At 29.9% G+C, this 12,924-nt stretch overlaps 1 long non-coding RNA gene across 1 annotated transcript; it reads right to left on the reverse strand.

Annotated features, from left to right (window-relative positions):
* Positions 1 to 4,174: 4,174 nt before the first annotated feature.
* Positions 4,175 to 6,336, reverse strand: LOC114369493. Its single transcript, XR_003657644.1, has 3 exons — positions 6,013 to 6,336; positions 5,461 to 5,681; positions 4,175 to 4,637 (listed from the first exon to the last, which is right to left on the reverse strand). It is a non-coding gene; the product is annotated as an uncharacterized LOC114369493 (long non-coding RNA).
* Between the last annotated feature and the right edge of the window lie 6,588 nt (positions 6,337 to 12,924).

Consider the following 12,924-nt stretch of genomic DNA (forward strand, 5'->3'; position numbering starts at 1 on the left):
TTAAGTTAAAAAAAGTATTTTGATTTTTTATGTTTTAAAAATTATCATTTTTGTATTTCCTTTTTCTTTTTGGTTTAAAATGTGTAAGGTATAATCAGATCCTCCCCCTGTGCCCGTCGTCCGCATGTAAGGTACAACCAGATCTGTTTTGCTTGCGCCGCGAAGGTCGATGGCAAGGACGCTCTCATCGCGCGCGTTTGCAACCAGCAGCAGACCTACAAACAGAATTGAAAGCCAGGCATTTGAAAATTGAGCCATTGGATCTTAGTTGGAGAAAAAGCACCCAATCTAGGAGGGTGTGGGGTGATTCGGCTTTGTGTTTTGTGTAATAAAATGAAACTAAAATAAAATTTAATGGATAAAAAATGACATTAAGTCAACAAAGTTAGAATCATACCTCTAAATATGTTGATAAGTTTTTAAACTGATTAGTAAAAAAAAAATACTATAGTAAAGTCTTTAAACTGATTAATAAGTATATATCAAAATACTAATAAAATTATCATCTTTGCTATATTATTTGTATTTTTTTTTCTTGTTAAGGTTACAGTTCCTTTAAAATGTTCTTAAGCCTTGTTTTTTGTTCCTTTTCTTAACTAAATAAAATATGTTTAAGCTGACTTGTGCTTGATTTAGTTAAAGTTATAAGCTTCAAATGAGTAACTCATGTAGTTAAAGTGTATAAGTTAACATTGAGAAGTCTCAAATGACAGTTGAACTTAATGGCACAACTTATGAATTAGTCCTATACCAAACATACACATACACTAAGAATGTTAAGTTGTTTAGTATTTTTTGTTTCAAAGTTCACTTAGTCTCGTTCATATCAAGAATGAGCCAGATATCCTTATTAGCATGGCATGATGGATTTCTTTTCACCATTCTTGCTGGTAACATATTACCCAAGAATTCACCTTGACCAGGATCCTACTTCCATAATCCATATTCTACTGATCCATTGTTAGGCTGCTCGCCCTTGTATTCGAGATCAAGGGAATCTCCGTTAAGCAAAGAAAGCAAGAAAGAGAGAATACTGAATATATTTTTGCCTGCTTTATTCAATACAAAGGGAATTATTTATAGCCAATAATTGCACTACATGATAACTACTACTATCCACTACACGATAACTACTTCTATCCACTACATTAACTACTTCTAGTATGATAACTACCCCTATGACAGGTTTCCATGACAGAGCATCTTCTTCCTAACATTCCTTAGCCCATAAAAACACCTTGTCCTCAAGGTTTTAGGTACAGAAAACAGAACCTGAATCCCAAATGAAAGTAGGTGTAGGAATTAGTGCTCGAAGATGGGCGGAGACAGAGCCCTTTGGCAGCAACGAGAATGGTGAAGAGGAGGAGGAAAGGGTGGTGGAGATTTGTGTCCCTGACCGTGGTGGCACACACAACAGAAAGGGAGAAGCAGATGTCGAAGGGAAGGATGTCGCGGGGCTTTGTGTGGGACCAGTTATTAGCGGTCGGGAGAGGGTCGGAGGAGAGTGCGTGGTGCTTGCTTGTTAACGGGAAGGTGGGAAGTTGCCATGGGAAGGGGAGGCAACAGTGTTTCTGCTGTTGGTTGAGGCGACGTGGTTTCTGCTGTTGGTGGATGCGGCGTGGTTTCTGCTGTTGGTGGTGGCTTAGCAGAGGAAGAAGATAGGTTGGTTACCTTGGGAAGTAGAGGCGGCATGGGTGGTGACTTCGCAGAGGCAGAAGATAGAGAGGGTTGTTTGGGTACCATGGTATGCAATATCCAGAGAATGGCATCAAGTTTGGAAGCCATGGAAGTTTGGGTTGCAGCGAGTTTGGTCGTGGCAGCCTCGAGGTGGTCCACCTAGGCGGCGAAAAGTTCGATGTATGCCATTGAAGAGCGGCAGGTCGGACCAATTGTTAGGTTGCTCGCCCTTGTATTCGAGATCAAGGGAATCTTCGTTAAGCAAAGAAAGCAAGAAAGAGAGAATACTGAATATATTTTTGCGTGCTTTATTTAATACAAAAGGAATTATTTATAGCCAATGATTGCATTACATGATAACTACTACTATCCACTACATGATAACTACTTCTATTCACTACATTAACTACTTTTAGAATGATAACTACCTCTATGACAGGTTTCTATGGCAAAGCATCTTCTTCCTAACATCGGCACTGTTCAGTTCACCTAGCATGGTTCATATTGGTTCTTTTATGCAAGCTTGATAGCAAAGCTGGGCTCTACAAAGATGTGTCAGTGGCATATCCATTCTTTGACAACAATCTTCGTTTCATTGTTGAGTGTTCCTACAACCAATTTAATATGCTTCATGGATAAGAATTAGTTAATCAGACGTGTTGAGTGTAAACTTATGTGATTCAAACTGAATGCGTGACTTGGACAAAGGTTCTCTCAGTTTTACCAGAGGAAATCCCTAGAAAATATTGAGAGAACTTTCCATCAATTCCATGGACACTCAAAATTGAAAAACTTAAATTGACAAATAAAAATAAAAATATATCTTACATGGATTAAAATTAAAAAAATATAAATTTATAAAAATTGAAAATTAAAAAAATAAGCTTGCAGGAACCAAAAGTAAAAAAATATTAACTTATAAAGTCTAAAAACATATCTAAGTCTAAAATAAATTGAATTTTTTATGTAAATTAAAATTAACTTATTCACTTAACAATTTTTATTTAACTTTTTTTAAAAGTTGAGGTATATAGATTAATTTTAGTTTATGTAGAAACTCGTATTTTTTTTCTATTATAAGTATTTAAGGAGAAGTTTATCCCATAAGCTTTGTAAAAGTAAATAACAATATATGTTCATCTCATTAACTTAGTAAAATAAAATGTCAATTTATGTAATCTAACAAGCGGGCCTAAAGTCCAGTAGGAAACTTAATGCTACTTTAGCCGTAGTCCAAGCATGATGACACTTTAGCCGTAGTCGATACATAATCAATCAGTATGACTCATATGAATTACGTAATTTATATGATTTTTTCGAATTACATAATTCATATGAGTTAATCCGTATGACTCATATGGATCACATAGTCCGTATTAATTATACAGATTATGTAATCCGTAAAAATAAAAAATACTTAAAGATATTTTTGAAATTTTATTTTAATGATGGGTGCACAAACAATATGACTTGATGCATCTAGCAAAGCCTTTGCACTGGTAGTCTTTCTAAATCGTGTTCTTGTCCATTTGCATGTGAACTCCATGGGGAACTCTCGTTCTTGATCCAAATTCTTTCTATGCGAACTTGATGAGGAACATTTTTTACTAACTAAAAGTATATTTGACCAATATAAAGTGTTTGGTAGCTACTATTATTTCAGGCTTAAATATATACTCCCTCAAATTTGGGGTAAGTTTATTTTTAGTCTAAATTAAAAATAAATATTTTTAGTCCTGTAATTTTAAAAAAGTTTGTTTTAGTCCATTTGCTTAAATGTCGTTAGAAATTTTGCTTATGTGACTTGACTAACAAATTACAAGTCACTTACATGCTGACTCACTTTGATTTCACATTCTTATTATCAAACACTTTATCACATGTACATACTTTTCTTTCAAAGTATTCATTTTAACGACCTATGAAACAACTTTTTTTTTAGATTACAGGACTAAAAAAAGTTAATTTTAAATTTAAAGGATGAAAAAAAAATATTCTAGCCGGTATTTAACGAGCTTATGGCATCTTAAAATCACTTTTCATATAACATTTGATCTTATAAATTTTCAACTTTTTTATTCTTAATATCTTATTACAGTTTATTCTCTCCTATTCTAGCGTTTAAAAACTTTTAATGCTCACTCTTATTAAATATTATTTCTTTATAATTTAAAATTAATATAAGTTTACATGAACTCATTTCATTTCATAAAAATATTTTAAAATGAGAATAAAATTAAAATACTCATTATCCTGATTTTTAAGATGTTACTTATTTGAATAGGCACCCCCAAATTTCAAGTCATGACCTCGTAATTTATTTTACAATCAATTAGTTAGCTAGAGTTTCAATTTCTAACTAATTTTGTGTGCTTTCAACTAGACAAACACGCTTTTAATGTATCGTTTTCAAATCATCAACTCAGATAAAGTGACCTTATTGCTAAAATAAAAGTATTAAAAAAAGGCTTGGCAGACCTCAGAAGTTAGCTACATATTTCAAACTTGAATAACCTCTGACAATGGAAATTATGATTGGGGACAGATATAAATACGAAAATGGAAAAGTGTCAGAACCAAAAAATTGACTATGTTTACAGAATACAATGAATATGCTGCTAGTGCAACTCGAATTAAAATAGCGGACAAAGTTTCTTAAATGTGCTTGATGTAATGTCAATGGTTCCCACATAAACCAGAAGGTGTAGTCCTGCAATGCAATGAACCTTATTGAGGGACCATATGATCTACTGGTCTACAAATGGATTGCCAACCTGTACATAACTTGAGGACCTCTCTGAGAGAATGTGCAGCTACTTCCATAGTCCATGTTTGGTAATATTCGCTGGGATGAAACATGACATTTCTCTGTTTTCTGTTAGCAAGCATGGCTCAGCACCATTCAGAAACATGTCTCCTGATATTATGAAGCCAGAATTCTGCTCTTCCTTATCTGCCGCCTATGGAAACATTTTTATAACAACCATTAGTAGCCATTGGTGGAGGATAGAGTAAAAACTAATTTGAATATTTGAGATATAGCCTTATCACTTAACTCTGTATTTGCCAAAACAAATATATATAACCAAATTGAAGATTTCAAGAAGCACGTCTAGTTATTTACATATCCGGACTTGAGCCATAACTAAGAAGCATATTCATGACTCAAAAACTGAGATGTGTAAGTTGTAACAACAACAATAATCTTATCATCACTAGGGTGAGGTTCATTGTATGAAACACACAGCGCCATTGAGTTCGATTTGTAGATAAAAAAATGTGATTGGAAGGGAAGAATCCTACTAAAAGTGACTAATCAGATTTTTCGACAGAAATTAGTTATAAAAAAATCGGTGAATACTCTGTATCAATAAATGTTAACAAAAAAGAAAATAGAGTTTCACCTCTCATATATAATGCTAACTTTAAATGTCAACCTTTATTGCGTTACTCATTGAGATGAAACTCTAATCTGAATTGAAGAACTCTGAAAACAGTAACACCTAAGGAATTGCATTTTAGTATTGTTCTCAGATTAAATTTTAGAACAAGATAGGCCATGAGCTGATGAACCTAATCAATTACAATAAAAAGAAGAAAATTATTTTGCCTTTTCAGTTTAAAATTCAAAAGTCTTTTTCTTAGTTTCCGCTTCATATACGTTACACTGAGAGTATATCTGTAAAATGATTTTCAAGAAATCAATTACTCTCTCAAATCTTGCACATCAGTTAGAATGTAAAGAAAAATTAAAAAGTCAAAGGATGATAGCAGCACACGCACCTGAGATTCCACACTAGCACAGACAGCATATATCCCCCAGTTTCTGGTGTAATTGTTGTACAGATGAACTTTTCCAAATCTCACGCAAGGTTGTCGTTGCCTTGTTCCATCAAAGAAACAATGGTGAATGGTCACCCGGATGCATCTATCACCAATGTGACTATGTGTGAGTTGGGTCAGGTCCAATGAGCATGGTCTTGTCATGCTGCCCAAAGCAACACCTGGTGATAAAGTAAGTAATCTCAATATGCGTTTGGGAATCCACCAGTGATCCACATTTCACTAAATTATCACGTCAAAACACACTAAAAGCAAATAATTGCATCAGAGTTGTGTGGATGGGGGATCCAAACATACCGTAAGTCATTGATGAAAATTGAAAAAATGAATTATTGATATAGTATAACAAATTATGAATGTAATGGAAAATCAAGCAATAATTTTGTCATCAAGAACTGAGATTGCATACTTTACCCTTGCTCACCTAATAGGAATGGAATATGTGAGAAACCACAATTGTAATTCAATTGAAAATGGAGAAAATAAGGCGACCTAGATACAGTGATATCGGTGCTTTGTCTTGTAATGTCTATGAGGCCATCATCCTAATCACGAAGGGTGCATCGATCAATCCATATATGCCTAGAATTAGGTTTGATTTGAATGCCATCGACATCATGAGCCCTACCACCCTCAAACTCAGGGTTGCATACGATTATGTGTTCACATTCCTTCAGCCTTGGTTTGTAGTTTTTTTGGTACATCTTCTCGACAATGGAGCTGAGGAGCTAGTTGGTGATGGAGCCAAATAAAGGAAGGTGATGTTAACGCTGATGAAAGGATGTTAAAATCTATGTGATTAATAGCATGTTTGGATTTGCGTTCATTCTTCATATATAAGCACGTCCAGGCTAATGCTCCAAAGTGTAACTTTCTTCAAAGACTTGAAATGACATGATTTTTCTTTGAGGGGCATTATGTGATTTAGAATTCAATCCTTGTACAGTATATTTCATTTGCAACTTGCGTGACAAAATGATCCAGCTAGGAATACTAAGATTTAAGATAATTGGTTTATGGCATATTTTATAAAATTATCAAGTCGATGTATATTATTGTTATTAGAGTTTAATAATATTAATCAATTAATTATTATAAAATTAAGTATATTTTTAATTAGACATGTCATTGCAAAATATATTTATGCTTTCAAGTGCATATATTATTAATTGTTGTTGTTATATCTTATATCAAATGGATGTAATTCAGATAGTTGAAATGATATATGTTTAGTTCATATATATCAAGAAGACAAAAGTTTGAGTTGTTTTATACCAAGTGGATATATTATTAATTGCTGTTATCAATATATCTTATAATATTAATTCCAGTAATAATGAGCTTAGGCCAATATAGATTTTGCTCGGTAAGCCTTTCACATTAATCAGCTGACTAATTCTTTTGATGAAGAGACGTACGGACTTAAATAAAGAAGAGAGTAAATAGACTGATAACTATAATACTACATAAGTAAATAACCACTATAGTAATTTAGCAGCTTGTTCCTTTACGGCAAAATCATTTTTCAGGTTTAATTGGTAATTGGTGATTAGTTATATATGTTCGTTTCAACCGTAGAATTTTTATAGAAAAAAAAAACAACAAATATCATATTAAGGCACGCTCTCGTACTGTGTGTATATACATAACAAAAATAATGATTAAATTATAAACAAAGATATTTAGGCTTGCACCTACTCCCTGTGGGCGGTTAAGTCAAGGCATTAATTTCTTGAATATTTTTTTAAATAAAAATGAAGAACCAAAATCTTACAATAATATATTTATTTATACCTAGCTAGCTAATCGGTTGGCATATATAACAGAGAAAATTAATATACGGTTCTGCTTGTTTCTTTCTTTTCAATAATAAATTGACAGTTGGGAATTATATCCATGCAGATATGTCCCTTTGAATCCATACCTTTACGTGTCCCACCTGAATTTTAAATATCGACTGTTCATAACTCAATTGTTATGGGTAATGAATTGACTGATATATAATACAGAAATTGACATCTTGATTCAGAGAGATATAAGTGTATATGTATAATATTGTAAAAATGCCTAAGAGGAGAGACTTCTCCCAAATAGTAAATTAAACGAGCTTAAAATATACTAGTATATTATTTAATTACTTTGGGAGTACATCTTTACCTACCTTCATTGTTAAAAACAATACTATTAACTATCATTCTGTCAAGAATGCCTAACATACCGCTCATAAATATCAACCAATTGTCAAAACAAGTAATCTAACTTTACACACATGAGATCATGAGATCAATAGTAAATTATATTTTTAACCATCCTAAAGGATCGATCTTGTACAACAGTATTATAATAAATATATCTTTATCACTAAAAGAGTTATTCTCCATCTCATCATATTACATTTCAAGACTGATACTAGTTATGCTTTAAAAAAACTTTTTTTTTTCATGCAAGTAATATGTGTTTTATTTATATAATTTTATTTTGATTTGAAATACTGCTTCATCATGACAAAAAGTTGCATACTCAACCATCTCGTAAAATACCAAAGACTAAGATTTACGTGACAAAAATGTCACATGAGAAGGTCCTCTTAAAGCTACGTACGCATAAAACATGGCTATAAGTTCTTACCCACAATATAAATACACAAAATATTTAAATATGTCTCGATTGCTATACCCAAGTATATTTAATAATCTGTTACCTCTTATTCTTGCTTTTTAGTTAAAATATGATTAACTGAGTTATTTATGAAAAATGTAACAAGAGTTAAAAATAACAAGAAAAAATAGTCAATAACATCATAATCAACTACATATAATCACAATTTTATTTTTTATTCTTAACAAATACTTAATTTTTATTTCACTTTCTAATAAATTTTAGTTTAGTATTGAGTTTATAAAAAATAATTTTTTATTTTTGGTCCTTAATATTTTATTTTAAACCATGATAAATTAATAAATTTGTGTTTATTTTCTGATAAATTAATGAATTTCATGTTAGAAAAAAAATTCTTTAATTTATTAGAACTAAAGAAAATATTAATGACCAAAACTAAAATTATTGTTTTATTTAGAATTAACCCAAAACAGAAATTAATTAGGAAACAAAAGTAAAAATTTGTAAATATATTTAAGTCATTTAAGTAAAATTATTTCCCATAAAAAAATATACGTGTTCTGTAAAAAAAATATATAAAATCCGACCATACTAGTGAAATGCATAAAGATATTATACTATTACGTATTATACATGTATAATTAATTCAGCAAAGGCAAGTTCTTTTACAAAACAAATGGTCATCATAATGTCACTTGTTCTTGATTCTTGATACTTGATACGTACCCCGCATGCAAACGTAAGTTTGATGTTATATGTGACTCCGTATTTTTCTCTTTCGTAAAGGCTAGTTTTTACATTCAAAGTTCAAAATTCAGGATGATCTTCTATCATTCTTATATAGAAACCTTTGCAGGACAAAATTCATGATCTTCAACCACACATTTAGATCGAAGACAACAACTGTGCGGATACGTTAGCTAAGGAAGGAACCTCATAATCTTAAACAGCTTCTATATTTGTTGGAGAACACGGATTATTACTTTTTGTTCTTTCATATTCCTCATTGAAAAAAATCAAATTTAAAATAAGAGCTTTAAAAATAAACTTAGAAGTCATTGTTTCATTTTTTTTAATTTTAAAGCTTCTTAAGATAATTTTTTATATGAAAAAAAATTAAAGTTTATTTAAAAAAAATTTTCTTACTGAATGAAATAATATATTGATAAAAATATTATATAAAATTAATTTAGTCAACATAAATTTATTTTAATGATATAACAAAAATATATCAAAATATTAAAATATATACATTTTATTTTTTTAATTATAAGAATGTCAAAAATGATTTAAACTAATAAAATTAATTTTAAAGATAACTTACAAATATTTTACTATATATAATATTAACTAAATAAATTTAATTGTTAACTATAAAATGTAAAATATTTTAAAAGTTCTATATTATTTTTTAATAAAATTTTTTAGAAGAAAAAAATATAAAAATACTTAATAAATATATTATTGTAATTAAGAATTTTAAAATTGAGTATCAATTTTTCTTAACTATATTATTTAGTTAGTTCAGATAAAATTCTTTTATCTTGTGCAATAAATATATTTAAAAAAATTTCATTTTAAAAATGTCATGACAATGGTTTGTTAGGATGATGTACAACAGGTGTGACCTATGAGCACCAACACTGGACACGACACGAACATGGACACGTGGATATCTTTAATGTCCAAAATATAGAACGTAGTACGAGAGTCGTGTTGTACACTAACACGAACGCGTGTCGAACACCAGACACGACAAGAGACTGAAATGTCCGTGCTTCATAGGGTGTGACGACCACAAAACAGACCCAACTTTATCACGACAAAAGATTCACATGATATTTCATCACAAAAATGGCTAAAGAGACAAGCCTTTGCAATCAAATTTTTATATGAATTCATTCAGGGAACCCAACATTAATGAAAAAACAACACACCAACGAAGGGAAAAACATATCCCTGCAAAGTGATTTACAGCACATGAAAGTTTCAGCCGCCATTAAGGATCGATGAATGATGAACCTCCACACAAAAAACAGTATTATAAACAAGTTTGAAAATTTTATGTCTACTACATCACTTATTATATCTATCATTTTTCTCTATTTTTTTTCCACATTGCTTCACTCTAATTTTGGGGTGTATGAATATTTTTTGGTAACCACCATAAGTGGAATCTTTAGATTTCCGGTGAAATTTTAAAGTATTTTTACAAATTTTAATCATTTGAACCAATTATAAAATTAATTATCGGTATGTAGTTTAATTAAACTTAAAGTTTATCATTTTTCTAAAAAAAATATATTTTGTAAGGATTGAATCCTAATTTTTTCCTACAAACTCACTACTCTTGCTGGCAAAAAAGAAAACTACATTATTGAAGGAACCTCAGCTTTTATTCATCACCATCATTATCTAGTACACTTATCAATGGGACTTCAACCAAAAATGAAAACGTATACAATAAATGAAGTGCAAAGTGATTTCAAAATCCATAATTAATTTTCAAGAAAAATATGAAACTATTAATACAACCTATTTTATAAAGTCAAACCCACTAGTAATAGATACTCAATCCTAAGAAAATCTAATAAATTTAAAATAATATTTGTGTCTTTTTTATAAGACACATGTATAATGCTCCTTACATTAATTATTTTTTAGATTAAAAATATCTCTTGGTTAAAAAAAGAAAAAAATGTATTAATAAATCATTAGAAGAAAAAGTACTAATAACAAAGATATTTTAAGAAAAAAATTATAAATTTAAGATTAATTTATAATTTTTAATTAAAGTAATCCCTTTCTTTCATCTTGATAAATTAAAACCATTTGTTATGTATGAACACAATGTAGCTTCGAAACTAGAAAATTAATAATGGTGGCGACTGCAGATCGAGTTAGTGAAATCTATATCTATATAAGACAGAAAGCTAAGTTAGTGCAAATTCGCAATGAATGATGACAGAATATATATGCAAATAGTGATGATGATGCATCAATGCCCAGTTTATGAGGGAAAATAAAAAATCATATAATACAGCTCCAAAACATTTCTTGTCACTAGTTTGCTCAATTATAATGTACAAAAAATGTTAAATGCGCATGCATATAATTTCAACGAATTAGCTGCATGTTGCTATCCCCTGGGCTTTTTCTTGATTCCATCCATTTCTCAATCGATCAGTAGATAGGCGACAGAGTACTCTTCTCATTTCCCTGTGGATTTTTAGTACATATAAACACTCATATAACATCTTTCATTTCTCTTTATATGTCTGTTTTTATTACATCATATATCATCCATTAATCACATTAATTAGCATTCATCCATATGAGTCTTTTTCTATCATGGTGTAAACTTATCAAACAATATTCACTTCAAAATCAATAATGTTGTACAGTATTTTTGCTGTCCCGTTCTCATTACGGTTGCGACACATGCAAAATATATTCTGCATGAAAAATATATATGAAACAAAATGCATGTATTTCACATCAGTTAACAATTAAATAAAAAAGAACAGATAAAAAATATATTTGAGGGGAAATCATGGAATAATCGTTAATTTATGTTTTCATACTTTTGTACATTATATTATTGAGGATTTTTTTTACCAATAAAATCTAATAGAATTGGTAAATGAGTTTTGTAAACATGCTATTTCAATTCCTGATCATATGTATAAAAAAATATATATATTAAGAAAGAAAAAACTTATTTCGATAATTTGTATATATGTGTTGAAAGAAATTATTGTTGACTAATGAACTATCGATTGGAAATATTTTTTGTTTAAAAAAAATTAAGCAAATTCCATTCAAAATTGTTGCTTATGATATTTTACTGAGCTTAACTTGTTTTTAATTGGATTACATATATGAACGATATTTTGTTAAATTTCGTCACTAAATCGCAACAAAATATAATGACAAAAAGTTGACTGCTTACAAATTTCACCGCTAGTTATATTATAGCATGAATTTCAAAAAATTAGAGACAGAAGAATTATTTTAAATTGGATCACGTGCGTATATATGCACGATATTTTGTTAAAATTTATAAAATGTTTTTTTTAGAATATACAGGCCCAGGGCCCAGCGAGAGAAAGTATATATGAGTCTTAATAAATGTGATGATATATCTGGAACAAAGTCGATTTCACATGCGGCATAGCACAATTTTCAATTGAAATTGTTAACATGTGTTTCAAAGACTTAATTTGTCTCTAATTTGATCACACATGCACGTTATTTTGATGACATATGCACGAAATTTAAAAACATTTTTTATCATTATTTTTTTTTAAAAAAAAGTAGGTGCGCCTATCTTTATACAATTAGATACAAAATTAGCCATTTTTAAAACAGAAATAAAAGTAGTAGATCTTTTAGCTCCTTATTGTAGAAAAATAAGACTTTTTCGTGGAGCTGGAAGGGTAAAATGGTATTGATTATAGAATGGATCAATAACGTTGCCAAAACTCATGGAGGTGAACCTAATCGTGAGGGAAATAAACATGTTAATTATGTTTAATTCTAAGTTTGGTTGTATTTAAGTGCAGAGTACCAGAGTCTACTGCAGGGATAAAAAAAGTTTTATACAAATTTTTAAATATTTAACTTCTAATAAATAATTATTTAATAAATGATGTATTAACAAAATAAATTATTATTGATTTTACGTGTAAGACTAGAGATATGATCTATTATTAAAAGAAAATTAAGCAAATATTAACTAAATAACTTATTTTTCTTATACATTTTTCTTTACTAATATTTTTT

Source organism: Glycine soja, chromosome 10 (assembly GCF_004193775.1).
Source record: "Glycine soja cultivar W05 chromosome 10, ASM419377v2, whole genome shotgun sequence".
In the NCBI taxonomy this organism is placed as follows: Eukaryota; Viridiplantae; Streptophyta; class Magnoliopsida; order Fabales; family Fabaceae; genus Glycine; species Glycine soja.